The sequence below is a fragment of the Stegostoma tigrinum genome, unplaced genomic scaffold (genome assembly GCF_030684315.1).
Source record: "Stegostoma tigrinum isolate sSteTig4 unplaced genomic scaffold, sSteTig4.hap1 scaffold_79, whole genome shotgun sequence".
In the NCBI taxonomy this organism is placed as follows: domain Eukaryota; kingdom Metazoa; phylum Chordata; class Chondrichthyes; order Orectolobiformes; family Stegostomatidae; genus Stegostoma; species Stegostoma tigrinum.
In genome coordinates this window covers 910,021-927,500 of record NW_026728736.1, presented here as the reverse complement: position 1 = coordinate 927,500, position 17,480 = coordinate 910,021, and the positions used below count along the sequence as shown (strand labels likewise).

At 47.7% G+C, this 17,480-nt stretch overlaps 1 protein-coding gene across 6 annotated transcripts in view; it reads right to left on the bottom strand.

Annotated features, from left to right (window-relative positions):
- The window catches only part of LOC132209270 (utrophin-like), a 559,562-nt gene that overhangs the window by 178,931 nt on the left and 363,151 nt on the right, over positions 1 to 17,480 (bottom strand). The window contains exon 12 of one of the 6 annotated variants that reach the window (XR_009445350.1): positions 1,401 to 1,507. The exons of 3 other annotated variants lie outside the window; for them this stretch is intronic. The gene's annotated coding sequence lies outside the window, so the exon portion shown is untranslated. Of the gene's footprint in view, positions 1 to 1,400; positions 1,508 to 11,932; positions 13,073 to 17,480 lie in introns of those variants that run through there. 2 more of the 6 variants (XR_009445352.1, XR_009445351.1) reach the window with 2 other exon arrangements.

Genomic DNA, 17,480 nt, shown 5'->3' with positions numbered 1-17,480 from the left:
AATGTGAGGCTGGAGAACGGGTGCAGAACCATGCCTCTCGGAATTCCTGTGCGTGTCTATGCTTGGCTTGGGCTACTACGGTTACCTTGTCGCAGTGTCCTCTGAGAGGCGTGATTCTCCACCCATAATGCAACCAACAAACAGATACAATTGGACCCCCACACACAAACCCATACAGATCAAAACCGGAAATGACAGTACTCATGGTAACAGACCGGACAGTGTCAATTCCAGACAGAGTAGAATAACATCGTTTCATTGGAGGCTGTACCGATGATGTCACCGATCATGGTGACGAAACGTCTGAATGAGAAGAAGCCAGCTCGGCGAGCAAGTCAACAACCTCAATCAGAGAACTGGCTGTTTTGAACTACCTTGTTCAAGAGTTTCAGTTTTGATTTTGAATGTTAAATCTCGCTCCCACATAGGGATGGAGGATTACTGTTAACAGCTGCATTCTAACTAATTCATATCGAATCATTATTGTTTTGACCAGTCTTCGGGTCAGGCTCCCTCGGTGACTGAGTCTCCCAAATTGTTAAGTTCCCTCGTGAAAGACTCCCCTTCTTTACACACCCAACTAGATCTACCTCAGTTGGTATGAATTAAGCTGACTAAAAAGGATCTTTGTCTTGTGGATACCTTCCTATGTTTCAGAAGGAGTCAAGATAACTCAGGGTGACACGGTGACTCAGTAGTTAGTACTGCTACCTCACAGCACCAGGGACCTGAGTTCCATTCCAGCCTCCGATGACTGTCTGTGTGGAGTTTGCACATTCTCCCCTTCTCTGTGTGGGTTTCTGCTGGGTGCTCTGGTTTCCTCCCACAGTCCAGAGATGTGCAGGTTAGGTGGATTGGCAATGCTGAATTACCCACAGTGCCCACGGATGTCTAGGTTAGGTACATTAGCCATGGGAAATGCAGGCTGACAGGAATAGAGTAGGGGAATGGGGATGGGTCTAGGTGGGATGCTCTTTGGAGGGTTGCTGTGGGCTTATTGAACTGAGTGGCCTGTTTCCACACTGGGGATTCTATAAAACTAGCTTCTCCTGAACTCGTGAGAGAGTGAGTTTTATCAATTGCTAAATGCAAGAAGTCATAAGGCACCACAAATATGCACAAGTTAGAAACAAGAAATTAGCTCAAAAACCATAAAAGTTAAGAGGGATACGGATACTTCAGCCTTTGGATTGTTTGTGAAGAATAGAAAGTGGGATGTTGTGGCCACTAAGTTGGGCGATGCCCGTAATGTTGCTATGAATTCAGCAGTTAATTTTGAGATTCTTGTTTAAATTCTTTTGACCTTGTTTCCCTTTTGACATTGCCCAGGTTTGCAGAGCTCAGAGCAAGAGATTTTCTTTTCTTCTTACCTGCAGCATAGAGCGATGAAACGGCTGTCCCAGAGCCGTGACCTCCGCAACTCCTGAGACCACACGAGCACATTCGCCCAGGAATACACACGGACTGATACGAAAGAACTATCGGGATAACAATACTCAGCGTGCTACTGGAAAAGACAAGCATGTACAAATAGAAAACAGCTGTAAATAGTGTCAAGAGGTGAAATCAAGTGATAAAGCTAAATTCATGGCTCTTTGCTTGCGTGCTCATTGTATTCAGAACAAAATCAACAAATTAATAGCACATTTCTAGGTTGACGGGCATGATTTTATAGCTATTACAAAGACATGGTTACAAGGAGATCAACACTGGAGCTAAGTGCGCAGGGCTATATGGCATTCCAAAAAGACAGGCAGGAGGGAAAGTGACTGTAAGCAAAGAAATTAGTATGAGAGCAAGAAACGATCTTGGATCGGAAGATCTAGAATCCAATTTTATTTATTTGTTAATGGGAGGAGGACATCCCGAGCTACGCAGTGTTTATTGTCCGTCCCTAATTGCCCAGGGGACAGTTCAAAGTCAATCATATTGCTGTGGGTCTGCAGTCACATGTAGGCCAGATCATGTAAGGGTGGCAGTTTCCTTCCCTAAAGCACATCAGTGAACCAGGTGAGTTTTTCTGACATTTGGCAATGAATTCATGGTCATCATTATATTCTTAATTCATGATTTTCTTTTATATTGAATTCAAATTCCACCATCTGCTGTGCTGGGATTTGAACACAGGTCCCCAGAATGTTATCTCAGTCTCTGAATTAACAGTCCAGCAATAATACCTCTCGGCCATTTCCTCCCCCATCGTGGAACAAGAAAGCCTGTAGCTGACTCCCACTTGGGAAAAACAGTGAAGCAGGAGCTTCTTAAATGGGCGATCGCATCTCCTTACATTTTAAGACAGCCATGGATAATCAGGACCTTGTGGGAAGGGACGAAATTGGGGGAGGGAAAATTACATCAGTGTTAGGTAGGAGCTGAGCAGTATTAATTGGGAGGAGCTTTTATTGAACAAGTCAACATTTGATACGTGGGAGTTATTTAAAGACCTACTGATCAGCGTTCAGAACTGGCCTATTCCAGGGAAGGAGGAATGACAAGGATGGCAATCTAAGGACATACGGACATAAGAAATAAAACAGGAGTAGGCCATCTGTCTCTTCCAGCTCGTTCCGCTGATCTTTTTTGCGGACTCAGCTCCACTTACCCTCCCATTCACCATAACCCTCAATTCCTTTCCTGTTCAAAGATCTATCTGTTTTGGCTTTCAAAACATTCAACAAGGGAACCTCAACTGTTTCAGTGGGCAGAGAATTCCACAGATTCACAACCCTTTGGATGAAGAAGCTCATCCTCAACTCAGTTTTCAATCTGTTCACACTTATTTTGAGGCTGTGCCCCCAAGTTGGAATTTCGCCCATCAGTGGAAACAATTTCCGATCCATTTGTTTCATAATTTTAAAAGTTTCTATTAGATCACCCCTCATTCTTCTAAATTCCAGTGACTGCAATCGGAGTCTACTCAATCTCTCCCCATACAGCAACATTTTTAATTCTGGAATCAACCTCGTGAACCTCCTTCGCATCCCCTCCAGTGCCAGTACATCCTTTCTCAAGTGAGGAGACTAAAACTGTACAAACTACTCCACACCAAGCCTCACCAGCACCCTATACAACTGTAGCATACCCTCCCGATTTTTAAACTGCATCACTCTCGCAATGAAGGACACTGTTCCATTTGCTGTCTCAATTACCAGCCGCATCTGCAAACTACCTGATTCAGACCCAAGGCTGCCCAGCTCCCTCTGCGGAGCAGCATGCTACAATTTTTCACCATTTAAGCAAGACTCCATTTTTCCATAATTGCTACCAAAATGGATGCCCTCACATCTCCCATCATTGGACTCCATCTGCTAGACCCTTGTCCATTCACTTAAACTTTCTGCATCCTTCTGCAGATTTTCATTGTCCTCTTCAGACTTTACTCTCTCACTCATTTTAGTGTCATCTGTGAACATAGAAAAATACAGTGCAGAACAGGTCCTTCAGCCCTCGATGTTGCACCAACCTGTGAACTAATCTGAGCCCGTTCCCTCACACTATCCCATCATCATCTATATGCTTATCCAAGGACTGTTCAAATGCCCTGAATGTGGCTGAGTTAACTGCATTGACAGGCAGGGCATTCCACGCCCTTTCCACTCTCTGGGTAAAGAACCTGCCTCTGACATCTGTCTTTAATCCATCACCCCTCAATTTATAGCTGAGCCCCCTTGTACAAGCCAACATCATCATCCTAGGAAAAAGACTCTTACCGTCCACCCTGACTCATCTTTCTCTGATCGTCTTGTATGTTTCTATTAAAGGCCCTCTTAGCCTTCTTCTCCCCAATGAGGACAGACTCGAGTCGCTCAGCCTTCTCTCATAAGACCTTCACTCCAGACCAGGCAACATCCTGGTAAATCTCCTTTGCTCCTTTTCCAATGCTTCCGAATTCGTCCCGCAATGGAGCGACCAGAACAGGTCGCACGAGCGTTTTGTGCAGTTGCAGCATGACATCACGGCTCTGGAACTCAATCCCTCTACCAATAAAGTCGAACACACCGTATGCCTTCTTCACAGCACTATCAACATGGGTGGCAACTTTCAGAGATCTATGTACATGGACGCCAAGGTCCCTCTGCACATCCGCACTACCAAGAATCTTTCCATTGGCCCAGTATTGTACCTTCCTATTATTCCTCCCAAAGCGAATCACCTCACATTGAACTCCATTTGCCACCTTTCCGCCCAATTTTGCACTTTATCCAAGTCTCTCTGCAACATGCGACATTCTTCCACATTGTCCACCACTCCACCGACTTTAGTGTCATTTGCAAACTTACTAACCCATCCACCTCTGCCTGCGTCCGAGTCATTTATAAAAATGACAAACAGCAGTGGGCCAAAAACAGATCCTTGAGGCACACCACTAGTAACCGGACTCCAGGCTGAATATTTTCCATCAAACACCACTGGTTGCCTTTTTACCGAAAGCCAGTTTCTCATCCAAACTGCTAAATCTCCCTCAATCACATGGCTCCGTATTTTCTCCAATAGCCTACCGTGTGGAACCTTATCAAAGGCTTTACTGAAGTCCATGTACACATCGTCAACTGGCCTTCTCTCATCCACATGCTTGGTCACCTCCTCAAAATCTCCATGAGGTTTGTGAGACACGACCTGCCCTTGACAAATCCATGTTGACTATCTCCAATCAAATTGTTGCTTCCGAGATGATTATAAACCTGATCTCTTATAACCCTTTCCAAAACTTTTCCTGCAACGGACCTAAGGCTCACTGGCTGTAATTGCCTGGCTCATCTCTACTACCCTTCTTTAACAAGGGCACAACATTTGCAATCCTCCAGTCCTCTGGTGTTAAACCTGCAGACAATGAGGACTCAAAGATCAAAGCCAAGGGCTCCGTCACCTCCTCCTGAGCTTTCCAGAGAATTCTCGGAAAAATCCTCTCAGGCCCAGGGGATTTATCTAGCTTCACACCTTCTCGAATTGATAACATCTCCTCCTTACTAACCTGAATCCTTTCAAGTCTAATAGCACGTATCTCAGTCGTCTCCTCGACGATATTCTCCTCTTCCTCAGTGAAAACAGATGAGAAATATTCATTTAGCACCTCTCCGATCTGTACCCGGTCCACACACAACTTCCCACTTCTGTCTTTGATTGGCCCTATTCCTACCCCAGTCATCCTTATATTCCTCACATACCTTGAGAAAACTTTACGGATCTCCTTTATTCTACCTGCGAATGACTGCTCAGGACCCCTCCTTGCTCTTCTTAACTCTCTCTTTAAATCCTTCCTTGCTCATCTGTAACTCTCCATCGCATCAACTGATCCATCTCATCTCAACATCACATAAGCCTCGCTCTTCTGCTTAACGCGAGATACAATTTCTTTAGTAAACCACGGTTCCCCTACCTTATCACTGACCCCTGCCTGACAGGGACGTACCTATCAAGGACACGCAATATCTGTTACTTAAACCAGCTCCCCATTTCGATTGTCCCCATCCCTTGCATTTTGCTACCCCATTCTTTGCCTCCTAAGTCTTGCCCAATTATAATTGCCTTCCCCCATCTGTAAGTCTTGCCCTGTGGCATGTTCCTCTCCCACTCCATCGCTAAACTAAACGTAACCGAATTATGGTCACTCTCTCCAAAGTGCTCATCTACCACTAAATCAAACACCTGGCCTGGTCCACTGTCAAGTACCAGATCCAGTGTGGCCTCCCCTCTTGTCGGCCCTTCGACGTAGCGTGTCGGGAAACGCTCCTGCGTGCATTGGACGAAAACTCATCCATCCGACGTACGAGAGTTACAGCATTTCCAGTCAATGCTTAGGAAGTTAAAGTCTCCCATAATGACCACCCTGTTCCTTTCACTCCTGCCCAGAATCGTTTTGCCAATCCTCTCCTTCAGATCTCTGGAACTTTGCAGAGGCCTATTCAAAAGCTCCCAACAGTGAGGCCTCTCCTCTCCTATTTCTGACATCAGCCCATCCCACCTCAGTCGACCAGTCCTCCTCAAAAGTTTTTTCAGCCTCCATTATACTGTCCTCGACAAACAAAGCCACACCTCCCCCTCTTTTCCCACCTTACCTGATCTTACTCAAAGATCTGAACCCTGGAACCTGCAACATCCATTCCTGACCCTGCTCTATCCATGTCTCCGTAATGGCCACAACATCGAAGCCCCAGGTACCTATCCATGCTGCAAGCTCACCTCGCTTATTCCGGATACTCCTGGCAGTCAAGTAGACACACTTCAATTCAGCTTGCTGTTTGCCAGCACACTCCTGTGACACTGAGATCCTGTCCATGTCCTCTCTATTCTCTTTCTCCTGTGTACTGAAACTACACCAGTTTCCCATCCCCTTGCTAAGCTAGTTTAAACCCACCCGAACAGCACTAGCAAATTTCCCGCCCAGGATATTAGTGCCCCTCTGGTTCAAGTGGAGACCGTCCTGTTTGTCGAGGTCCCACCTTCCCCAGAATGAGCCCCAATTGTCCATGTACCTGAAGCCCTCCCACCTGCAGCATCCCTGCAGCCACGTGTTCAGCTGAAATCTCTCCCTGTTCTTTGCCTCGCTATCACTTGGCACGGGTAACAAACCAGAGATAACCACTCCGTTTGTTTGAGCTCTCAGCTTCCAGCGGAGCTCCCTGAAATCCTGCCTGACGTCCCTATCCCTCTTTCTACCTATGTCGTTGGTACCTGTGTGGACCATGGCTTGGGGCTGGTCACCCTCTCCCTTCAGGACCCCAAAGACACTATCCGAGACAACACGGACCCTAGCACCTGGAGGCAACGCACCAATCGTGAGTCTCTTCGGTTCCAAACAAGCCTTCTATCTGTCCCTCTAACTATTCAGTCCCCAATGACTAACACTCTCCTCCTATACCCCCTTCCCTTCGTTGCAAGAGCGACAGACTCTGTGCCAGAGACCTGCACCCCAGTCAGTATTGAGGTAATGCCTCATCGTAAGGAGGTCAGAATTGACCGAGTGGCAGATATTTAGAGGGTCAGTACTGAGGCAGTGCACAACCGTCAGAGGGTCAGTACTTCAGGAGAACCCCATTATCAGAAGGTCAACACGAATGGAGAGTCACATCGTCAATGGTTCAATCCTGAGGAACACTTCATTATCATAGGGTCAGTCCTGAGGCAGTGCTTCATTGTCAGAGGGTCAGGATTAAGGTTTAGAATTGAGGGAGTGCTATCTGATTATGTCACTCTGACAATGAGGCACTGCCTCAGGAATGAGCCTCTGACAATGAGGCACTTTCTCACTTCTGAATCTCTGACAAAGGAAGCATTCCCTCAGTGCAAACCCTCTGTCTGGACCCGATGTCAATGAGGCACTCGCTGAGTACTGACCCTCTGACAAAGTTCCAATAGCTTACTACTGACCTTCTAATCATGTGCCCCCTACCCCATTTCTAAATCTGTTACATTGAGGGCACTGCCTCAGAACTGACACACTGGCTATAAGGCAGTCCGTAAAGACTGACCCGCTGATCATGAGGCTGTCCCTCAGTTAATGACCCTCTAACTATGAGGCACTCCCGTAATTCTGACCGTCAGGAGCTACCTCAATGTTGACTCACTGATATAGAGGCACGGCCTCAGAATTGACATGCTGACGATGGGGCACTTGCTCAGGACAGACCCTCTGATAGAGCTGCAGGTTTGATATTAGAGCAGTGATGCACCGCGAGCAGGTCAGTATAAAGGGAGTGCCACACAGTCAGTGGACCAATATTAGGGGAGTGCCACACTGTCAGAGGATCACTCTTAATGGAGTGCTGCACTTGTGGTGAGTGAGTACTGAGGCAGTGCGGCACTGCAAAGGGTCAGTAATGAGAGAAAGCTCCATTTTCAGAGGGTTAGCACAGAGGAAGTGCTAAATCAGAGAGTTATTTCAGAGAGAGTGCTGTATTGTCAGAGTTTCGCACTGAGGGAGTATCACACAATCAGAGGTCCAATATTAAGGAAACAATGCACTGTTGGAGGGTTGATCTAAAGGGAGGGCTGCACTGTCAGAGGGTTAATGATGTGGGAGTGCTGAAATATCACAGAATCAGTCCTGAGAAGTGCTGCACATTCAGAGAGTTAGTGCTGAGGGAGTGGTCTAATGTGAAAAGATTGATATCAAGGGGCACTGCCGAAGGATCAGTAGTGCAATACTGTCAGAAAAACAATATTGAGGGAGTTCTGCTGTGTCAGTGGGTCAATATTACAGGATTGCTACACGATCCACGTATCAATGTCAGACGGTCAGTCCTGAGGGAGTGCTGCACTGTTGGAGGGCCAATATTGAGTGTGTGCGACACTCAAGAGGATCATTTTGTTGGACTTGTGCACTGTCAGAAGTTCAATTGTAAGCAAGTGCCACACTGGTAGCGGGTTAATATTATGGGAGTGCTGCACTGTCAGACGGTTAAAGATGAGGGAAAGCTCATCATCTGACAGGGCATCACTCCCTTCAGACGAACCCTCAGGCGGTGCAGCACTCCAACAAGTTAGTTTCAGAGGCATGTTGTCCCATCAAATTGACCGTCTGAGACAGGAGCATGCACTTAATATCGACCCTCTCACAATGCTGCACTGCCTTAACATAGGCCCTCTGGCAGGGCGGCTCCCTTTCAGTACACACCTTCCAACAGCACAGCACTCTCCCATCATTGACCCTCTGACAGTGCAGTACTCTCTTAATACCTAATGTGTCACACTGCTCGACACTGTTGGAAGGTCAATACTAAGAGTGTGCTGCACTGTTAGACAGTCAATGATGAGCTAGTGATGCATGTGCGACATTCCCTCAATTCTTATCCCATTACAATGAGGCACTGCATTAGTATGGCCCTCTGACAAAGTAGCACAGCTTTAGAACTGACCCACTGATCATGAAGCTTTCCCTCAGTACTGAACCTCAGAGTGCTCCGCAGCCACAACACTGACTCTCTAATCCTGCAGTACTGTCTCAATTCTGACCTCAGTCCCGACCCTGTTACATTGACATTGCAGTTCTTCCTTACCATGGACACTCTGGCCATGGGACAACACTGTTGGCCCTGTTGCAGTGCAGAATTCACTGACACTCACCCTCTCCCATACCTTCAATACTGAATGTCTGATAGGACTGCGGGCAGCTGACTCTGACAGTGCAGCATTCTCTCAGTATCGACCCTCTGACAGTAATTAGGGGACTGCTGCATTGTCAGAGAGTCAGGACTGAGGAAGGGCTGCACTATCAGAGGGCAAATATTAATGGAGTTGTGCACTGTCACAAATTCAATATTAACAGAGGGCTACACTGTCAGAGAATCAATGATGACGGGGCAGTGCGTTGTGAAAAGACCTGTAATAAAAGGCATGCGGCCTGTCAGAGGGACTAAACGGAGAGCTTCACTGTGAGAGGGCCAACATTAGAAAATGCTCCAGTCTCAGAGGGTCAATGTGATGGGAGTACATCTCTCTGACATTATCTTGTTGGCGGGTCAGCGCTGACGTAGTGCTGCACCGTCCGAGGGGTCGGAGAAAGGGAGTGATGCACGACCAGGTGATCAGGGAGTGCTGAAGTGAGGGGGTCGTCAGCGATAAGTGGGTGAGCTCTGAGGGAGTGCAGCACAGTGTGGGGTCAGCACTGCCGGAGTGCTGTTCTGAGGGGTATCAGGACTGAAGGGGGTCAGCACTGAAGCAGGTCAGCGTTGAGGGAGTGCTGCACTGAGGGGTTCAGAATAAAGGGTATGCTACACTGAATGGGTCAGAAATGAGAGGGGGGTCAGCACTGAGGGAGAGCGGCACTTGAAGATGTTCAATATTACTGTGTCCTGCACTGTCAAAGGGTCAGTATGAAGGCAGCACTGCAATATCAGAGAGGCAATGATGAGTGTGTGCTGCACTGCTGAAGGGTTAAATTTGAAGTGGTGTCCCACGGCCAGAATGTCAATGGTAAGGGAGCATGGCATTCTCAGAGTGTTATTGCTGAGAGAATACCAGTATGACGGAGGGTTAATACTGTGGCAGAGATGCACCGTCAGAGAATCAGTCATCAAAGAGTACGCAGTGTTGGAGGGTCAGTACTGAGGGAGTGTTTCACAATCAGAGCGTCAGTTGTCTGGCAGTGCTGGAAAAGCTCAGCAGGTCTGGCAGCATCTGTGGAGGCAAAAACAGAGATAACATTTCGGGTCCAGTGACCCTTCCTCAGAACTGTTCTGAGGAAGATCCCCAGTTCTGAGGAAGGGTCAATGGACTCGAAACGTTGAATCTGTTTTCTCCTGCACAGATGCTGCCAGGCCTGCTGAGATTTTCCGGCAACTTTCTTTTTGTTCCCGACTTACAGCATCCGCAGTTCTTTTGTTTTTTATGTCTGGCAGTGCTTGTTTGCTTGTGACCTTCTGAAAGCACAGCACACCCATAATCTTGGCCCTGTGACAGTCCAGCACTCCCTCAGTACTGATCCTCCAACAATGGAGCATTCCTTCAATACTGACCAGCAGCGCAGCACTTTATTTCTGCGAGTAGTCTGAAAGAAACTACCTTTGCTTACCGAGAGAGACAGGGAGAGCAAGTGCGTATTCTGTAGGTGACTCAGCATGTATTGTAACCTGAACAAGTCAAACAGTATTTCAGATTAGTTTATAATTAAAGATTATTCTAACTGTCTTCCTGGAAAAGTACAGTCCCTACAACATGGGGCTGATACTAATACACTCACTCAGAAGTGACCCTCCAGCAAAGCAGCCCTGCCTCAGAACTGACCCTGTGACAATGAGCTACTCCATCAGCAGTGAATCTGTAATCACATGGCACTCCCTCAATTAGAACATAGAACATAGAACATAGAACAGTACAGCACAGAACAGGCCCTTCAGCCCACAATGTTGTGCCGACCATTGATCCTCATGGATGCACCCTCAAATTTCTGTGACCATATGCATGTCCAGCAGTCTCTTAAATGACCCCAATGACCTTGCTTCCACAACTGCTGCTGGCAACGCATTCCATGCTCTCACAACTCTCTGCGTAAAGAACCTGCCTCTGACATCCCCTCTATACTTTCCACCAACCAGCTTAAAACTATGACCCCTCGTGCTAGCCATTTCTGCCCTGGGAAATAGTCTCTGGCTATCGACTCTATCTATGCCTCTCATTATCTTGTATACCTCAATTAGGTCCCCTCTCCTCCTCCTTTTCTCCAATGAAAAGAGACCGAGCTCAGTCAACCTCTCTTCATAAGATAAGCCCTCCAGTCCAGGCAGCATCCTGGTAAACCTCCTCTGAACCCTCTCCAAAGCATCCACATCTTTCCTATAATAGGGCGCCCAGAACTGGACGCAGTATTCCAAGTGCGGTCTAACCAAAGTTTTATAGAGCTGCAACAAGATCTCACGACTCTTAAACTCAATCCCCCTGTTAATGAAAGCCAAAACACCATATGCTTTCTTAACAACCCTGTCCACTTGGGTGGCCATTTTAAGGGATCTATGTATCTGCACACCAAGATCCCTCTGTTCCTCCACGCTGCCAAGAATCCTATCCTTAATCCTGTACTCAGCTTTCAAATTCGACCTTCCAAAATGCATCACCTCGCATTTATCCAGGTTGAACTCCATCTGCCACCTCTCAGCCCATCTCTGCATCCTGTCAATGTCCCGCTGCAGCCTACAACAGCCCTCTACACTGTCAACGACACCTCCGACCTTTGTGTCGTCTGCAAACTTGCTGACCCATCCTTCAATTCCCTCGTCCAAGTCATTAATAAAAATTACAAACAGTAGAGGCCCAAGGACAGAGCCCTGTGGAACCCCACTCACCACTGACTTCCAGGCAGTTTATATCCTCAGTTTATATCCTCTGACCGGTCTTTTAATTCTGACGCAATTCTGAAAACATTACACTGAGGCACTCCTACAAAGGCCTCTGCGTTTTAGGGATTATTTACAGTCATCACTGTGTTTTACAGGTTATTGAAAGGGGTCACTGTTTTCGGGTTTATTTTCACCCTCCAATCTTGCAGCACTCCCTCAATTCAGGCGTGTAGCAGTAATGTCTCCAGACTGAATCTCGACAAGTGTTGCAAACCCTCAATTCTGATCTGCTCAAAATGAGCCACTGACTGAGTATTGGCCTTCTGACAAAAAGTCACTTATTCAGAACTGGCCTTCTGACAATGTGACACTCGTCCACATCTGACCCTCCAGCAATGAGGTACTGCCTCAGAACTGATCCGCTGACAGTAAAGCACTGCCCCCTCAGTTCTGATCCTCTGACAGAGCTGCAATACTTCAGGACTGAACTTCTAATCATCTTGTACTCCATCAACTCTGAATCCAATGCACTGAGCTACTGACTCAGTATTTACAGTCTGCTCCTCATACACCCTCAGAATTGACCCTAAGGCAATGTGACCCTGCCTCAGAACCAACTCTGTGACAATGAGGCACTTACTCAGCGCTGAATCTCGAATTGTGTAGCGCACTCTCAGTTTTTAGGCACTCCTTCCAGACTGGCACACTCTCAAGGCTGATCCTGCAGCAATGAGGAATTGCCTTACAACACAGCCACCAACCACAAGGCCCTCTTTAGGACAGTGTCTGATAACGAGGCATTCACTTGGTTCTGAGCCTCTGACAATGAAGCACTTGCTCAAGTCTGACCACATTAAAATGAGGCACCCTCAAACTGATCTGAAACACCTCAGTTTCGACCTTCTGATGGCTCTGAAATGCCTCAGTTTATATCCTCTGACCGGTCTTTTAATTCTGACACAATTACAGTGAAGGTCAGCCTCCGTGCTGACACTCAGAGTACATCACTCCCTCTGACAGTGTTGCACACCCTGAGCATCACTGACAGTTTCAGCGTTCCCTTAATATGGACCAACTCACAATGCAGCACTCCCCTGACATTATTATTTACATTGACGATCTGACAGTACAGCCCACCTCAGTGCTGACCCTCCGACAGCGCAGCATTCCCTCATTACTCACCCTCTGATACTGTAGCCCACCTTTGACAGTGTCACACTCCCTTACTATCGGCCCTTTAACAGTGCAGCACTCCCTCAATGATGACACCGGAACGATGCAGGATTCCCTCAGTCCTGGCTCTGCAACAGTCAAGCATTCAATCAACACTGACCCTCTGTTAGTGCAGCACACCCCTAATATTGATCCTGTGACAGTGCAGCACTCCCTTAATATTGGCCTTCCGACAGAGTGGCACTTTCTTGACGAAGACACTCTGACAATACAGTTTTCCCTCATTGCTGATCCTCTGGCAGTGCAGCATTCTGTCATCACTGGCACCTTGCCAGTGGAGCTACATGCTTCTTATTGACCCTCCACAGTGCAGCACTGCCTCTCTACTGACTCTACAACATTAATATTGATCCCCGAACGGGAGGTTCTCTTTCATACCCACCCCCACAAAGAGAAGCCCTCCCTCATCTTTAACCCTCTGACAGTGCAGCACTCCCTTAATATTAACCCGCTGCCGGTGTGGCACTCCGTTACAGTGCAGAACTCCAACAAAGTGATCATCTGAGTGTCGCGCACACACTCAATATTGACCCTCCAACAGCATAGCCCTCCCTCAGAACTGACCGTCTGACATCCATACACTGATAGTGTCGCAATTCTGTCATATCGACCCCCACCGACGCAGCAGAACTCTCTCAATATTGGCCTTCGGACAGTACTGCGCTACTGATCCTTCGGCGGTGCCTCTTGATATCAATCCTCTGACATTATAGCACTCCCTCAGTACTAACTCTCTGAACGTGCAGCACTCTCTCAGGTCTGATTCTGCGCTATTTCAGCACTCCCACGTCATGAACCCTCTGACAGTGCAGCACTCCCTTTATATTATATTATATTTATCAACTCTCCAACAGTGCACTATTTCCTTAATATTGGACTTCTGATTGGACAAGCTGACAGCATCTCATGTTCTTTATCGACAGAGAGTCAGTTCTGTGGTAGTACCTCATTGTAATGGGTCAGAGTGGGTCTAATCAGTCCAACCCCAAACCGAACCGCGGCTTCAGGCCTAAGCCTAGCCTCAGGCCTAACACTCACCCTCAACCTAAGCAGAAGCCTCAGCCCCAAACCTAAATGTGGTCTGAGCTCTAACCCTAACCATAGACTCAGCCCGAAGCCTAACCTCAGCCTTAACCCAAAACCTCTCCCGAGCCCTACCCCGAACTCCAAACTTAACCTCATTAGTCACCCTAACACAAGTCTCATCCCTCACCCTAACTCTACCCTCATCCAAAACCTCGTCCAATCCTCACACCTAACCCCTACCCTTGGTCCTAACCCAAACCCTAACCCTCGCCACCCTCTCACGCTAACCCTCATTGTTAATTAGTGAGTACTGAGGTATAGCAGCACTGTCAGAGCATCAGAATAGTGGGAGTGAACTATTGTCAGACTGTCGATACTGAGGCAGTGTCTCATTATAGAAGGGTCAGAATTGAAGCAGTGCCACACTAACAGAGACTCAGTACTGAGGTACTGCAACAGCGTCATAGAATCTGAACTGTGGGCGTGCATTATTGTCAGAGGGTCATGATCTGAGGCAGTGTCTCCTTGTGAGAGGGTCAGTACTGACAGAGAGCCTTCCTTGCCTGACAGTCAGTCCTGAGGCACTGCTTCTTTGTCAGGGGGTCTGGAGGGACAGTGTCTCATTGTTGGTCAGTCCAGTGTGAGGCAGTAGATCATTGGTGGAGGGTCAGTCCTCAGGGTGGGCGGATGATGTGGAGGTGCTGGTGTTGGACTTGGGCGGACAAGGCTGACTATTGACACGCTGCTACAAATGCACTCTCTAGTGCTGACCCTCTGATAAAGGCAAACTCCCTAATTGCTGACACTCTGCCAAGTAGGCACTGGCTCAAACAGACCCTCTGACAATAGGCCACTGACCCTCTGATAGAGCTGCAGTACCTCAGTGAGGCAGTGGCACTCCTTGAATTCTGATCCCATTACAATCAGGCACTGCGTCAGTACTGACGCTCTGCCAAAGAGGTACTGCCTGAAAACTGATCCAATGACAATGAGGCACTCCATCAGGACTTACCTCTGACAGTGCTAGATTACCTCTGTACTGACCTTCTAAAATGGGTGGCACTCCTTCAATTCTGACCCCCTTACAACATAGCCCTGCTGCAGTGCCGACCCTCTGACAACAGTGCATTCTCTGAAGCCTGATCCCCTCAAGATGAGGTCATACTTCAGTATTAACACTGACAAAGAGTCACTTCCTCTATATTGACCCTCTCATCGTGCAGCACACCCTCAGTTCTGATCTTACGACAAGGGGGCACTTTTGACCAGCTGACAATGGTGCTCTCCCTCAGTTCTGACACCTCCACAGTTCTGCACTACCTCTGTACTGACTCTCAGTACTGACCCTATTCTGATCCATTACAATGAGGCGCTGCCTCACTTGTGGCTGGATAACAATGATGCACTCCATCGATTCTGCGCCGCACACAGTGCTGTAATACTTCCGTACTGCCCTGTAATTGTGTGGCACTCCCTTAATTTTGACCCCCTTACACTGAGGCTGTGCCTCAGTATTCACCTCTGAAAATAATGCACTCCTACACATCTGGCCCTCTGATGCTCCTGCAATAACTTAGTTTTTATCGGCTCGTCACGTGGTTAGCTTCAATGCTGATGCCATTACACGGAGGTAGTTTCTCAGAACTGACCTTCTAACAATGGCACTCCCTTGGGACTGTCAGATACAGCCACACTACCTCCGTTTTGACCCTCTCATCACGTGTCAGTCCCTCAATTCTGAACTCCTCACAATGAGTCGCTAACTCAGGACTGGCCCTCTGACAAAGAGGCACTCCCTTAGGGCTGACCTTGCACCAATCAGATACTGCCTCACACCAAACCCTCTCGAATAATGAGGCACTGCTTCAGTACAGACCCTCTGACAAAGACGCACTGCCTCAGAACTGACTCTCCAGCTATGGCGACCGGCCACAAAACGGACCTGCTGACAATGAGGCACTTCCTACCACAGAACATAGAACATAGAACATAGAACATAGAACAGTACAGCACAGAACAGGCCCTTCAGCCCACAATGTTGTGCCGACCATTGATCCTCATGGATGCACCCTCAAATTTCTGTGACCATATGCATGTCCAGCAGTCTCTTAAATGACCCCAATGACCTTGCTTCCACAACTGCTGCTGGCAACGCATTCCATGCTCTCACAACTCTCTGCGTAAAGAACCTGCCTCTGACATCCCCTCTATACTTTCCACCAACCAGCTTAAAACTATGACCCCTCGTGCTAGCCATTTCTGCCCTGGGAAATAGTCTCTGGCTATCGACTCTATCTATGCCTCTCATTATCTTGTATACCTCAATTAGGTCCCCTCTCCTCCTCCTTTTCTCCAATGAAAAGAGACCGAGCTCAGTCAACCTCTCTTCATAAGATAAGCCCTCCAGTCCAGGCAGCATCCTGGTAAACCTCCTCTGAACCCTCTCCAAAGCATCCACATCTTTCCTATAATAGGGCGCCCAGAACTGGACGCAGTATTCCAAGTGCGGTCTAACCAAAGGTTTATAGAGCTGCAACAAGATCTCACGACTCTTAAACTCAATCCCCCTGTTAATGAAAGCCAAAACACCATATGCTTTCTTAACAACCCTGTCCACTTGGGTGGCCATTTTAAGGGATCTATGTATCTGCACACCAAGATCCCTCTGTTCCTCCACGCTGCCAAGAATCCTATCCTTAATCCTGTACTCAGCTTTCAAATTCGACCTTCCAAACTGCATCACCTCGCATTTATCCAGGTTGAACTCCATCTGCCACCTCTCAGCCCATCTCTGCATCCTGTCAATGTCCCGCTGCAGCCTACAAACAACAGCCCTCTACACTGTCAACGACACCTCCGACCTTTGTGTCGTCTGCAAACTTGCTGACCCATCCTTCAATTCCCTCGTCCAAGTCATTAATAAAAATTACAAACAGTAGAGGCCCAAGGACAGAGCCCTGTGGAACCCCACTCACCCACCATCTCCAATCATGTGGCATATCTCTAATCCTGTGGCCCTCTCTCAGTTCTGTCGCCACTGCATTGAGGCATTCCCTCTTCGTTGATCCTCTGAACTCCCTCAAGACTGACCATCCACCGTTGATGCACTACCTCAGATCTGACCCACCGACAGTCCTACAATCTGTCACCATTCCATGTAGCATTCCAGCAATTCTGACCCCATTTCAATGAGACGCTGTTTCAGATGGTCACTCTGAAAACGAAGCGCATTCTCAGGACTAAATCTCTGAAACTAAAGCACTTCATCAGTACTAACTCTCTGGCAGGCAAGTATTGGGGGTTAGGTGAGGGCTGAGGTTAGACTTGGAGATTAGGCGAGGGTTGGGGTTGAGGCTAAGCGTTAATTGGGGCTGTGTGTTACGGTTCATTTTAGGGCTGAGGCCACAGCTAGTGGTAGGACTGAGGCTCACTTTAGGGCTGAGACTAGAT